The 15,986-nt window shown below is 38.3% G+C and overlaps 1 non-coding gene across 1 annotated transcript; it reads right to left on the bottom strand.

Annotated features, from left to right (window-relative positions):
* Window positions 1-13,237: 13,237 nt before the first annotated feature.
* LOC145056001 (small nucleolar RNA R71) lies at window positions 13,238-13,344 on the bottom strand. The gene has a single exon (XR_013685543.1). It is a non-coding gene; the product is annotated as a small nucleolar RNA R71 (small nucleolar RNA).
* Between the last annotated feature and the right edge of the window lie 2,642 nt (window positions 13,345-15,986).

The raw sequence follows: 15,986 nt of genomic DNA, 5'->3' as shown, positions 1-15,986 counted from the left end.
CCAATGATGCTCATTTCACAATTCCCAATCCCTATTACTAGTGTTAGAACACAAGGTTCTTGCAACTACTAGAATATGCTAGATTCTAACATTTTATGCAACGATCCTTTCGCAAAGTCATAGCACAAAAGTCACCAAGACTTGGCCAATGAAATTACAAAGTACTCTATCGGAAATTGTTACAAGATAATTCCAAAGACGTGAAGTCTCACATTCAAAGTACATTCCTTTGAACATCCTTCTTGCATAAAAGTTTCTAATCTAGACACAGACTCTCAACATCCAACTCCCAATATGGAGACATTTCCATATTTGCCATATGACAACTTATTCTTAATAGAATCTTATCTATTCATAATAATGTCAATATAGCCCATTCAGTACTATACTTCTAACTACTCACAAGCGACAAATCCTCAGTGAACCTCAGATTTTCCTTTGATAGTTGTTTAATTATTTTAATCAAAACCGATTCTAGTTCCTTTTTCCCTCTTAATGCCCTAGGCATTTGGAAAATTTTAGAATGGTAAAATATTACAGCATATGCAATCGATCCTATACCCGAAGCGTATTGGACATGATGCATAATGTCTCACATAAAGAAGTGATATTTTATCATCCTTCTGCCATAATATTTTATGTGTCCTGTTCCCACAATTCGATCTATGAAGAGGGATGCCGTGATCATAATTGAAAATTTTGGCCTTTAGGGTTTAATGGCTATAAACCCTAATTTGCAATTCAACTATTATAGCAATTCAATTTAAAACAACAATGGCTCTGATACCACTAATGGTTTTAGGTAAAACAAATAAACTAGAAAACAATTCCTAAGTTCACATGCAACCTACTTTGGATCTATGTTTTATCTATTGAACATACAACTTTGAATTGCAAAACAAGAACCCTAGAGGAGAGAGGCTAATATCAAAATTAACAAACTAGGGTTTATTAATTACATACCTTTCAATTGTTATAGTAAACAATTGATAATTCCCTTGATCTTGATCTTGATCTTCTTGGAAGCTTAGCCCCACAAGTGTAATGCCTCTAATGGAATCACACCCAAACTAGCAAGAAGGAAAGTAGACGGAGAGAGAGGGAGTATGTAATTTTCGGCCCTAAGGGTTTCTTCCAAAGAAAGAGTGACCAAAATGTGAACCAGGAGGCTCCTTATATAGTTGAGGGATCTAGGGTTTAGGAAAAACCCTAATGCTCCTTGCTTAGGGCCTAAGCAAAGCCAAAGGCCTTATCCAAGCCCCCTTGGACGAAATCCTTAGGGTTTCCCCTATAGATTTCGTCCACCTCCTTCCAAGGAGGTTCTGGAGCCTTCCACTCAACTATTAGATAATTGCAAACTAGTCCCTGCACTTTATAATTAATTCTTTTAACCCCAAAATTAATTCTAATTAATTTCTGGCTAACAATTAATTAAACAAAATGATTTCTTATTAATATATTAATCTTTTAACATATTAATAAATTCATTTATATTAATTTATTAATCTTAATAAATTAATATCTCTCCTTTCATAATTTCCTTGTCCGGTTGCTAGGTTTGAGGGCAACCCAAAAGGACTGTGCTGCTATCAATTCAAGTACGTACCAATTATAGTTATTAGCTTAGACACCTAATCCAACAAGACTAGCATTTTATATATATATATATATATATATATATATATATATATATATATATATATATATATATATATATATATAAATCTTGTAATATTATATTAGTATAGGGTTGTATTTTAAACTTGTAAAATTCTGGGGTTTGAAAATTTAAATTGTCTAAATTAAAACATTTAATCACAAAACATAAATTTCAAAACTTGTGGACAAGTTTTAAACATTTAAAACATGGAGGATCAAATAACAAATAATCTTAATTAACAATTAATTCCATAATTATCCATATTTAAGATTTCTTGCATAATAATTTACCAATTTAATCAAAACAATTAATTAATTATCACATAAGGAAATTAAATATTTTATTAATTGATAAATATCTTTAATTAGATCAAGATTATAGTCATATATATCAAAAAATCGGATTAGGGTTGATCTAATATGATAAAGGCAAGTTTCCATAAGATAAATATCAAAAATCCCGAATTTGGCCCTTCCTGACGCTCAGACTCGCCGAGTGCCCAATTGGACTCGCCGAGTCAGGCCAACTTGCCGAGTCCACAATGGGACTCGCCGAGTCCATGACTCAGAAACACAAGATTCGAATTTTGCAAGCAGGAAACAAACAATCAAGCATCAATTTAATAGAAACCAATCTAGGCTCTGATACCACTGATGGGTTTTGGCCATATGAACATTCCTATGTGCACATGCAAACCCTAATGCTTGGATCTAGGTTTCTATAATTAAACATGCATTGTATCCAAGACTTCTAATGGCTAATAGAGTATAAGAACAATACAAAATCAGAGTTAGATGCTTACCTTGAAACACTTGCTTGATCTTCTTGTTCTTGGAGCTCTAGAGTCACAAATGTCACTCCTCTAATGGCTTACAAACACCAACTAGCAAGAGAATGATTTGAGAGAGAGAAGAGGGATTAGAAATTGGCCAGGGTTTCTTTGCTTCAGCAGAGGTGCCGATTTCCCTTGCCCTAGGGGTCTATTTATACTTGTAAGGCTCCTAGGGTTTCACCCTTAAACCCTAGTTGGATAATCTTTCCTTAAAGCAATCCAAATCCTTTCCATGATAAGTCCTTGGACGATTTGTGGCTTATCCCAAGCCCTAGAAATCGTCCAACCCTATCTAAGAAGGATTTACAGCCCAAAGTGTAACTATCAAACAATTGACAATTTATACCCTCTTATTTAATTAATCTCTTTAAGTCACCAAATTAATTTTAATTAATTTATGACTTATATTAATCAAATAACAATATTATTATTCCTTATATTATTCTCATAATATATTAATAATATTTATTCTCTCATAATAAATCATCTTGTCAAGTTGCTATGGTGAAGGCAACCCAAAAGGACCATGCATAATCGGGTCAAATACTTGCCTAATATAGTTGCAACCTTAGACACTATTCCAACACATAGCACCTTACTTGGTTATGGATATGTTGGTTATGTATGGCTCTTGGCTATGTATGGCATGCATGGATCAATTGGTTTGTATGGTTTGTGGTATCTGGGGAACTAACTAAGCTTCGTGCTTACAGTTTCAGTTTTGGTTTCAGGTACATTGTTTTCAAGGAAAGGAGCCGGCTCGATCGCAACATATCACACTATGTTTTCCGCGCATGAAATCTTTGGGATTGCAGTCTGATATGGTTTTATGATAATATGTTTTGATTACTGACACTTTGGTTTGTCACAAGATATTATAATGAATGTTTTTATACTGATGGTTTTATGTAATAACTTATTTAAAAAAATGAAATTTTTGGCCTTGAATTTTGGGATGTTACAAAGGAAGGGCTTAGCTTGATCACAGTGCACACACCTGTGTTTCCTTAATATATGATTTTGGGACGAACTCTAATGAATGTTTTTAATTAATCATGTTTTTGGAATGTTTGGATTGAAAGACATATACGTTTTGACTGTACTAAAAATGAAATTTGTACCCTTGATTTTTGGGTTGTTACAAGTTGGTATTAGAGCCTTGGTTTGAGGGCTCCGGACATACTTTCGGGTGTGCATGAATTCAAACTGAGGATCTGTAAAGTTTTCAAAAGAAATTTTTTTTATGTAAAGAAAGGGTGTGGTGCATGCAATCAGTTGAGCTCAAGTAAGTTCCCAGAATACCCATGTATGTTGTTTGTTATGACTTGGTTTATCAACTTGTGAATCGCATGCTAGATAGGGCTAGGGGAGATGCCTGTATATGTTGAATGAGCTGGTAGACTTGCATGCTAGTGATGAGTAGTCAACAATAGGTTGTCCTGATATGTGGTGCTTGTATCCTTGGGAATATTTGATGCAATGCTAGGATGAGAATGATTATTTGTACTAGTAACTGCTACGTGTATGCTTTTAAAATTGTATACGACTAGGATCATATAGCATTAGAATAATTGATTTGGCCTTATTTCCTGTTCCTTGTCTGGTTGTTGTGCTAGGGTAGAGTCGATTATTCGACAGTCTATTAGATCTTGTTCTGTGTACAATTTGCATGCATATGGCAGCCGACAGTGAGGATGGATGGATGTGGATAGTGCGAGTTGTGATATGTGGGTGGAATGTTCTATCGTAGTTCTTTGGATTAGATTGCAACTGCACGAATTTTGCTTGCTTTATGCTTTGTGGAACTCTTGATTGATGGGAGTCAGCTACTAAGTGGATATGACAATATCTAGGAGGTGGACGGTTGGCATCATGGGGTGTTCCTCAACAACTGATGGCAAGGTGGGTTGGGAACCTAGGAAAGCCTAGGATATGCTCCAGTGAGTTAGTGGGGCGGTTCAGTGAGGTTGGAAGCCTAAGGGGAGCCTAGTTGGTGCTTCGGTGGATATTGTGTTGCTGTTTGGCGGATGTTTGGTGCATCAGTTGGATAGGTGACTTAGAGGATTCAGGAGGATTGTTGAGGAAATTATGGATAGGTGTGGACGCTAGTATGGGCCTGTACTACTGAAAGCAAAGAATCAATAGTCGAATCAGTGAGAGTCTTGGAGAATCTAAGAAGCTGATGGGAAGGGGAATTATTGGTTATGTTCTGATAGTGGGGATAGCTGCTTTGCCAGATGAGGATGAACACACATGAGGGGGGGACCAGGGATTGGTCCCGGATCTGGTGGTGAGCCAGATAGCGTAAGGACTGTCAGGATTTTGAGATCGCCGTGGATCTCTTGTAGGGGATGGTTAGTAGCCCGGTATAGAACAGAGGTTGATCCAACTATTGCAATTCAACCGTTGACGATTGAGCTGGTGATTCATTCTAACCCTAGTGGGCCTTATTGGGCCATAACAAATCCAATTAACCCTAATGGTCTATAAATCCATTCCTTTATGTCAAAGTGGGCCTAAAATGCACTTAAGGGCTCAATGGGCCGAAACATATTAATTGGGCTTCATGAAATCGAGCAAAGCCAAGAGTGGGCCAAGCTAATTCAATTTCATTCATCTTAAGCCCAATTCTCGGCCCAATGAAGAAAGAAGAGAATTAATGAGCAATAGACACATCACATTAGCATGGTGGACTTCCATGCAAATTAACCATTAAGTAATATCCAAACCTCATACATCTAGGTAACCATCACATCCTCTCTCCCCCTCTCATCTTAATTTCGGCCAACACACCTTCTCACCACCTCATTTCCTTCAAAATCTCTTAAGAAACTCTCTCTAGAACACCTCCTTCCTCCTCCAATTTTTTTTTCCGAAGATCTAGAGTGCTTTCAAGAGGATTTTCACCAAGATCATTGTCCTTGGTAAGATATTACAAACCTAAGTTGATTTGTTTCATCTATAAACTAAAATCACCTCTCTTACCACCTTGTTTTCATGAACCATACTCTAAAACTTCACAGAACTCGAAGATCTTATCAAAGAAACAAGTTAGGCCGAAAACAACATCATCTTCTCATATTTCTTCTTCAAAACCGATCCATCACCCCAAGGTGATTTCATACCCCTTTTTTCTGTTTTTATATGATTTTTGGGGGAGAATACAAGTTTCTTTGTGTAGATCTATGTGTATATGCATGTCTATGTGTGTTTTCTATGAATTATTTGGTGATTATGTGTTGATTTCTTCACTAATCTAAAAATATGTTAAGAAACTTGAAGTTTATCACTTGGATCTTCATATGAATCTTGAGAAAAGTATGTTTTATCACAAGTATTACATGTGAACATGTAGATCTGGGATTTGTATACTTGATATAGCAAAAATAAGTGTTGAGTTCAAAGATCTATAAACTAAACTCACAAAACAGCCCTTGACAGAAAACTTTTGGTCCAATCTCGGACTGTTTTGACCATCCAAATGGAAGTATTTTTCAAAAATGTTTTACATGGATAAAGTTCAGATTAATACCTTTAAAATTACTATGCTCACGTTTTCATATGATTTTTCTACAATTTTTGGCGAATTTTACAAAACGGCCTATCATATTTGAAATAATTTCGGACCAACCTGTGAAGATGAGTAATTTCACACTAGTTTTAAGCTATCAAAAATTATGAGAAAAATTTTGAACAAAGTAGACAAAATTTCCAAACTTCCAAAATTTACGGATCCAGATTTCGACTTAAGATGAATTTTCTACAAATTTTCTAAAAACTAGTTCGGAAAAGCCAAGAACCAGAAAAATATGTATTTTCACAAAACCAAGCCAAAAATGATATTTTTGACAAAAATGGGTTTAAAATGCTATTTTTATCACAAAGTAGTCATCAACACAAGTTTTTAACAAAATTGGAGATTAAAGTGTTATTCTTACAAAAATTGGGCCTTAATTGTAAATTTTTGGCTTATTGGGACAAGAATGTCATTTTTACAAAAATTGGGCTTTAGATATCAATTATGTAAATAATCAAGCTAAAATGAACAAAACAATAACAAACGGGTTAAAAACGACATTCATATCCTTATTGGGCCTAGAAATAATATACATTTTTAGTGGGCCTTAGTGTCATTTTACCTGTATATTGGGCTCGAGATAGGTATTCATATCCTTATTGGGCCTGGAAATAATATACTTGTTTAGTTGGCCTGAGTGTCCTTTTACATGTATATTGGGCTCGAGATAGGTATTCATATCCTTATTGGGCCTGGAAATAATATACTTGTTTAGTGGGCCTTAGTGTCCTTTTACATGTATATTAGGCTTAGGATAGACATTCACATTCCTTTTGAGCCTGGAAATAATAGACACGTATAGTGGGCCTTAGTGGTCCACTTACATGTTTATTGGGCCTAGGAATGGGTTTTATATGCGTTATTCTTTTTATGCTATTTTAGTGAATACTATTTGCATGCTATTTTGGGCCTATAAATACCTTTCATGTGAAATGGGCCTTAGTTGTCCTTTCACATATATTTTGGGCCCATGTTATATAATCTCATTCCCTTTAGGTCTTGAAATGATTTACATGTTTAGTGATGCCTTAGTGGTTCACTTACATGGATCATTGGTCCTAGAATGAGTTTATACATTTTTCTTTGCGTAAATTCGATCAAGGATCTAGCGAGTTTTTATCGGTTGGCACCTATTAAGTGTATGATCGTAGCCTGTAGTTATAACCAGAGTCTCTTGGAGGGAGAGCGGGGATTTGTGTATAGATCTATACGGGGATGACACCCCACACCTGAGTTGTTCGCTACAGTTAGACTAACTCAGTCTAGGGTGACAAAAACCTTATTCTATTTTCCGTCGGCGTCCAAAGACGCCAAGACAGGCAAAATTGTCATTATTTGGTATGGTTATGATGGCTCGCTTAGAGGAATTAACATTATGAAGTTTACGGAAGACCATTCACCATTCACCATTCACCATTCATCATTCACCATTCACCATTCACCATTCACCATTCACCATTCTCTTGGAGTACTTGGAAACATTCTCTTACTAGCACTCAACCTCGGGGGTTGGTACGACAACTTTCTCTTGTACAGACAACATCGGGTTGTCTGGGAATATTCTCTTTACATGCTCTTACTTTCTCTCTACATTCTCTTTAACTTTTTAGTCAAATAAACAATAACATACATGCATTAATACAAGATCTAACAGAAACACACTAAACAGTTTTCAGAAAATATCGGATTTTCTGGTGGTTTTCAAAGTTATATAAATCATTTTCACAAACATGCTTATGAACTCACCAACATTTTTATGTGAACGTTTTCAAAATAACTTGTATTCTCAGGATACCGTTGAGGCAGGATGAACGAAACGAACTAATGGATATTGTGTTGTATTTTGTCTCATCATACTCGTACTAGTTTGACATGTAATATTCAAATACAATACTCGATGTAAACAATGAATGTTGTAATATTACATGTGTGATGATGATGATGATGTTATGCTTCAATTATATTCACTGTAATGATATTTCAAGATGAAGACACGCGCAAGCCCCCGGACGTTTCCGCCGTCTGGTTCGGGGGTGTGACAGATATGTATCAGAGCATTGTTTATAGTGAACTAGCATATCTAATCATACAGGATATGCAACTATAAATACAATGGGACTAAACAACTCTGAACATAAAAATTAAAATACATACCTTTGTGTGCATTTTAGAATAATAACATAACAAGAACAATAAAAGTCTTTGGAGGATTTGAACATCGCTATTAAACTCGGGCAGTTATGTAATCGTATTGGGGGTGAATGTAGCCTGATCAACTACATTCATTCAAAATACGACCAACATGTGTTCGAAGAATAATTGTGATGGGCAATGAATCAAAAGCTTACCATTTAATTATCCAAAGAGCTTATAGAACCAAACCTAAACAAAACTAAATTACTATAGGAGTAATTGGTATGCTACGTGTTTCTAGTATTTATACCCCTTCGTACAATACACTATTGACGAGTATCATTTTCCAAGGAACCCCTATCTCCTTAGTCAGGGAATAGCAGGGTGGCTCGACTTCGAGAAGGAACCACATGAGGAACACGAAGTAGAACTCGCAGATGGACCCGCCAAGTCAATAGTGGGCCTCGAAGGGGAAGAGTTAGAGGGAAATGGTGATGATGACTCGGATGCAGAATCCAATGACATCAATCCTCCATGTAAAGCCAGAGTACCGACTTATCGTGTGAGCTCCAGTGGCCCCATGCCCCCTTAGGCACACGATATTTGGATATAGATTCACCAGCAAGGGATACGACCACACTACGGTAGGAACTGAGGTCTCTTCGATCTTAGTCATAGAGGACGAGCTGACTGGGCCCTCCCAGTCATGGTCCGGCGCACCCGAGGTATTGATAACCAAGCTCAGGACACCCCAAATCGAACGGAACAAATGTGGTTTGCTATTGAGAGAGATGACAGGCAAACATAGGAAGTGAATGGAGACTCTCGAGCGAGACAGTTAGTTTGGAAAGTACGACTACAAGATACCGAACAACAGGTAGCTCGTCTCCGAGGTGCATCCACTTCATCAGCACCACCACCAGACACTTCCCGCCACAATTAGGATTAGCCTTTTCTACTTCTCCCTACTATCCCACATGACTCTCTTTCGTGTACTAAGATGGTACTTACCACTGGAGCAATTATGTGCTATCTTTATTTCACATTACTACATAGACTCAATTATATGCACAAGAGAACCCTCAAAACCGCTAGATACTTAAGGGTCTCGAAACCAAAACACCCTATATACTCTAAGGATAGACGTGACGATCGTGCCAAATCTGTGATTATCTACTACCGCAAATACATCATACAGATGTAGATGGAATCAGTGAGAATTATACAACAAGATGCAAAATTTATAGAGTACAACCTGGAATGACGATCATTACTTAGGATCTGGATTATCAACGTGCAACAGGAAAATGCCTTCCCGCAAGAATAACAAGTGCACCCGCGAGACACCGCTCCTGCAGATGGACTCTGCTACATTCCATGCTGCTGTAACGGCGGCATTGACCGTTGCGATAGCACAAATTATTGCAAACAACCCCAATGGAGGCGGGAACAACATTGACAACTCCAGCCAAAGGAACGAACATGGAAACCAACAAGTGACAACCTATCAAGGAACTCCAAACCCCGAGCTTAAGAGCAGGAAGTTGAGGTTTGGAAGTAAGAGGAAGGGACAACACACTCAAGGGTTCTCAAGGAAGCGACATGTTGTTGCTGTTCATGCGACCATGACCCCTATTACACCAACAACCAGGAGACCATATGCTGGAAGCCTTCCAAAATGCAACCAATGCAAATTCCATCATAATGGAGTCTGTCGGGAGATGCATTGTAACAAATGCAACTGAAAGAATCACACCACCAAATTCTGTAGAACTTATCCATATCAGAATCGTCAGCCAAATGAAAACGACAACAATCGCAACAACCCTAACAACAACACCAATGATGAGACCAGTCACACCTGCTATGGGTGTGGAGGAACCGGTCACTTCAGGCGCAATTTCCCCAAGGATAACAATCAAGGAGCAGAAGGATCGGAAATGGTCCTAACCTTGGGTCAAGGCGAAGCAGTCCAAGACCCAATGATTGTTATTGGTACATTCCCACTTAACAACTCTTCCGCTTACCCCTTATTCAATAGTGAAGCTGAGTGAAGTTTCGTTAGTAACAAATTCGAGCACTTACTAAAACAACAACCCCAAAGTTAAACTAAGTCTTAACGGTGGAGATGACTAATGGGAAAACCGAATCAACCAAAGATATTTGTGTAGGGTATACCTTAACACTAAACAACCTTTCATTTCAAATAAATTTAATGTTAGTAAATATTAGAAGTTTTGATGTGATAATCGGCATGGTTGGGTTAAGCCCCCACCGTGCTGATATTATGTGTCGCGAGAAGGCCATTTGCCTTTACCTTCCTAATCACGAAAATCTAATAATCCATGGTGATAAACCTTGCGCCAATCCTCTTCCTATCTCGTACAACAAGGCACAGAAGTGCCTGCACCAGAAGAACTACGTTTTCTTCACTCATGTTGTGGACAAGACCAAAGAAGAGGTAGGCATACAAGGTATTCCAGTAGCATGTGATTTTCTAGATGTGTTTCCCGAAGAACTTTTGGGAATATCCCAAAGAGACAGGTCGAATTTCGAATCGACATCATACAGGGAACAACATCAATTGCTAATTCACCCTATAGGTTGATGATATGTGCATAATTAGTTAATTATTTAGTATACATTTTTATTCATTTTTAACTAATTATGTGAATAATATGGTCAAAAGGTACTTAATATTGTTTAAATTTTGTTTTCAGTCCAAAAGACATGCTTGGGAGTGAAAGGGAGCAATGGAAAGCAATTAAAGACCAAAGAATGAAGATTGAGGAACAAACGTCCATCTACTTGGCGAGTACACGAGTCTACTCGGCGAGTCCAGCTGAATATTCCAGAAGATAGCCATGACTCCTGATCTAAGACGGATAACAACGAGTCTACTCGGCGAGTTGGGTCTGCTACTCGCCGAGTACCCCCTGTTTTGAGATATCTATAAAAATCGAACCTTTATCCGAGGGGACTACACTTTTGGCGATTTTTGAAGATTCTTCTGCGATTGAGAGCACTGGAAGACGCTGAGGAATTCTAATCTCCAACCTTTTGAAGAATTGAAGCAACTAGGTTAATCATTCCACTTAGCTTTAAGATTTGAGTATGTCTAATCTAGTTGAACTTGCTTTTGTGTGTGATTTTACTGCAACTATGAACAAATTTCGTTTTTGTTTCTGTTTGGGGAATACCAAAGAACTCCTATAGTTTAATTCTTAGTTTTGATTAATTGTTTATTGGTGATCTATTAAATTAAGTTTGTTAAAGACCCTTATGCATTAATCACGATTATTTTCTGTTAATTGGAAGACAATTAAGTTGTATGAACATCTCTTAGTTGTTAACCTCATATGTCTATGTGAACACCAATTCATATGCTTAGGAATAATGATTATGAAACTAAGATTAATAAGACAATAATTAGATTAATGTGTGAGCTTGTTTTGAGAAACCATCAAACAAGAGGTTAATTGATTTACTAAATTGATTCACCACTACAAATCTTATTTAATCCAAATCATTAATCTAGGGAATTAATTAGTTTAAAAATTTGATCACCGCCTAAATTAGTTAATTGTCTAAGGGCTAGGAGTAATGAACATGAACCTAACCACTTTAATTGGTAGCCAATAACAATTAATCTATCATAAATACAAATAACCATAGGAGTGAATTGGTTGAACCTAAATAGAAACATCTTTATCAAATTTGGTGAATTAGTTGTTTGTTTTAGTCATTTAGTTAATTAAGTGTTGCTTAAGTTTCTAGTTTTGTAAAACTAGAAGAAAAACCTTTTACTTTCATTAATTGTTTTAGTTAAAATTAGTTGTTAGTTTAATTTTCCGTTCCCTGAGTTCGATACCTTACTTACTAAACTATACCACTAAATGTTTTAGTTAAAATTAGTTGTTAGTTTAATTTTCCGTTCCCTGAGTTCGATACCTTACTTACTAAACTATACCACTAAAAGACAGGTTCACTGCCTTTGTGTGCTAAATATATTAATAAAAGTAGGGAATAAAACAAGAGCATTTTACACACATCAAGTTTTTGGCGCCGTTGTTGGGGAACGGTTCTAAATAATTAATCTAATTCCTAATTTTTTCGATCCTTTGTGTGAGTTTACTTTCATAAACTTACTTTATTGCAGTTTGTAGTTAGTATTTAGGTTTTAGTATCTGTTTTAGTTTTAATATTAAGTTTATAATTTTTTCAAAAACGCACTGGTACTCACCGAGTGTAGTCGCACCTACTCGGCGAGTAGCAGTGTAATCAGCAGTTAAATTTTCGATTTCTTTTAGTACAATCTTTTTTGTTCTTTTTACGCTTTTATTCTGTTTATTTCAGGACTTTCATGACCAGAGGATCAAACACCCCGCTGGTACCCCCGTTTGAAGATCCCGAAACCGCATTAAAAAGAAACAAGGGAAAGGACGTCGAGAGTTCAAGTACACCAAAGAAGTCACCCTTGTCCAATTTGAAGACTGTTTTTGGGAAAAAGAAGAGCAGTAAATCAAGATCATCCAGGGCTTCCTTAGTAATCGACGAACCGGCTAAGGATGATATCGAGTACGAGACCGAGGAAGAAGAGGACCCGACATACGAGCACGAAACCGAGTCCGAGGAAGAGTTAGCTGTCGAAATGGCTAACATTGATGAAATCCCCATGGGAGAATGGAAGAAGAGGATGCAGGACGACACTAGCCCGGGACTTGTGCAACCCGCAATTCCCGCGACTGCTACCTTCGAGCTAAAGGGTCATATCCTAGCTTTACTTAAGGAAATACCTTTTTATGGAAAAGACCACGAAGATGCCTACAAACATTTGGATGAAGTCAATGATGTAGCTGATTACTTCAATGTTCCAAATGTGCCCCGCGAGACTCAGCTACTTCGTATGCTTCCGGTGACATTTAAAGGTGCTGCAAAAGACTGGCTCAAGTCACTCCCCCCCGGATCAGTCACCACTTGGGCCAAGATGAAAGAAGAATTCATTGATCACTTGTGCCCACCTTCCAAGATAGCCAAGTTGAAGAAGGCCATTGCTAACTTTGAAAAACAAGCTGGAGAGTCGCTATATGAAGCATGGGAGAGGTACAAGAGCTTACTAAGAAACTGCCCACACCATGACCTTAACAGCCAGCAAGAAGTATCCATCTTCTATGATGGAGTCAATGTCACAACCAAACAGTTACTAGACTCGCAAGGCCCGCTCACAAAGAAGCCACCCCCGGTGATCAAAGAATTGATTGAAGAATTCTCTAAACACTCTAGAGAATACCACAACCCTAGGCATGATGTCACTAGGGGAGCCGCTTATGCATCTACTGAAGAATTATCCGCGGTCATGGCTATGCTAAAAACAATGGATAGGAGGATGGATAAGATGGATCAAACAATCCATGCTATTCGGGTGGGTTGTGAAAACTGCAATGGGCCTCACCTCACTAGAGACTGTGATTTAGATGAGAATGGCAACAAGAAGGCGCAAGTGTGTTATTCAAGTGGAGACCGATACGATGAAGACTGGCACAAACAAAAGAAAGATTGGCTCCCTTATGAAGAGTACAAGAAAGCCAAGGAGGAAAGGTTTAGGCAAAAAGGGAGAGGGTTCTACCAAAAGGAGGAGCCGGTGCAAGAAAGGAAGCCAAGCTTGGAAGAAATGCTCACAAAATTTGTAGCTGCTTCAGAAAAAAGACATAGTGACCATGATGCTGCAATTCAAGAACCAAGGACCATGCTAAGGAACCAAGATGCATCTATCCACAATATTGAGACACAACTTGGGCAACTTGCTCAACAAATCAACCAAAGGTCACCGGGCGAACTTCCTAGCAAAACTGAAAATAACCCATGAGGTGCACAAATAAACATTGTCACAACAAGAAGTAGGAAGATAATCACTCCCCTGGCACCTATTCAGACTGAGTCATCCAAGGAATCATAGAAGGAGGAGGCAGAAAAGCAAGCAGAAAAGCAAAACATACAATCTGACAGCCCTACTCGCCGAGTACCACGTATGGACTCGGCAAGTACATCATAAAATCCCATCCCACAGGTTCTTGAAAAACTTTACCAGCCTCCCATGCCATACCCAACCCAAGCTAAGAAGGAGAAGCAGGAAGAGGAGTATCAGAAGTTTCTTGATCAAATCAACATACCCTTCATTGAAGCCGTCATGCAAATGCGTAAGTATGCAAAGTTCCTTAAGGAACTTCTCACCAATAGAAGGAAGATGGAAGAAGTGAAGAAGGTAGTACTCAATGAAAACTACTCAGCTGCTATGCTAAATAAGCTACCAAAGAAGAAAGGTGACCCAGGGAGTTTGACCTTACCTTGCCAATTTGGCAACTTGACCATAAGTCATGCCTTAGCCGATTCGGGAGCAAGCGTGAATCTAATGCCATATTCATTCTTTAAGAAGCTGGATCTCTCGGAACCAAGGCCAATTCGCATGGCAATACACTTGGCAAACAAAACAGTCACCTTCCCAAGAGGCATATGCGAAGACATACTAGTCAAGGTGGACAAATTCGTCTTTCCCGCTGATTTTATCATCCTAGACATGGAGGCGGATCAAAAAGTGCCAATCATCCTTGGAAGACCCTTCCTCAACACGGCAAGTGCCATAGTAGACATGAGGGACTCAAAACTCACCTTGCGGGTAGGAGAAGATTCAGTCACATTCGGAGTGGACCAAGCCATGAAGTATTCAAGGAACAGTGACGACACGACATTCTCAATCGATATGTTAGATGAGTTACTAGAGGAAGGCATAACTGAAGATTCTATCAAGTTCACAACTGAGGATGAAGAATTTGATCCAGAAAAAGACTTGACGGAAATTGAAAGACTGCTGGAAGAAGCCGACTACGAAGAATTGGTAAAGAACACAAACAGTTCTACTCACCGAGTAGGACCGACATACTCGCCGAGTACCTCTGAAGAAAAGGCAGAAGTCGTGAATACAGCCACAAACTCGCCGGGTACCCTACCTGCACTCGGCGAGTCCAACAATCAGAGCAAAATATCGGAGCTTAAAACTTTACCAGATCATTTAGAGTATGCCTTTCTCGAAGAAGGCAACCAAAAGCCAGTAATTATAGCCTCTAACCTGACCAATTCTGAAAAAGAAGAACTCGTGCAAGTGTTGAAGAAGCAGAAACGGGCCATAGCATGGAGCATCACCGACATCAAGGGAATAAGTCCATCCTATTGCTCCCACAAGATCAACCTGGAAGAAGGAGCAAAGCCGGTTGTACAGCACCAAAGAAGACTGAACCCGAATATGCAAGAAGTAGTCAAGAAGGAGGTGGTCAAGCTTCTAGATGCGGGAATTATATATTCCATTTCCGAAAGTCCATGGGTGAGTCCGGTCCAAGTAGTGCCCAAGAAAGGAGGGATGACGGTCATAACCAATGAAAAGAACGAGCTAATTCCGACACGAACGGTAATCGGTTGGAGAGTGTGCATCGATTATCGAAAGCTAAACGATGCCACTCGTAAAGACCATTTTCCCTTACCTTTTATTGATCAAATGCTAGAAAGATTATCGGGCCATAGCTATTATTGCTTTCTAGATGGATTTTCGGGTTATTTTCAAATACCCGTAGACCCAATGGACCAAGAAAAGACCACATTCACTTGCCCAAGTGGGACTTTCGCTTATAGACGCATGCCTTTTGGGTTATGCAATGCACCCGCGAATTTTCAAAGGTGTATGACAGCTATATTCCATGATATGGTGGAAAAATTCATGGAAGTTTTTATGGACG

The sequence above is a fragment of the Lactuca serriola genome, chromosome 5 (genome assembly GCF_051521515.1).
Source record: "Lactuca serriola cultivar US96UC23 chromosome 5, Lser_US96UC23_V15, whole genome shotgun sequence".
NCBI classification, from domain to species: Eukaryota; Viridiplantae; Streptophyta; class Magnoliopsida; order Asterales; family Asteraceae; genus Lactuca; species Lactuca serriola.
This window is presented reverse-complemented; position numbering and strand designations above follow the sequence as displayed.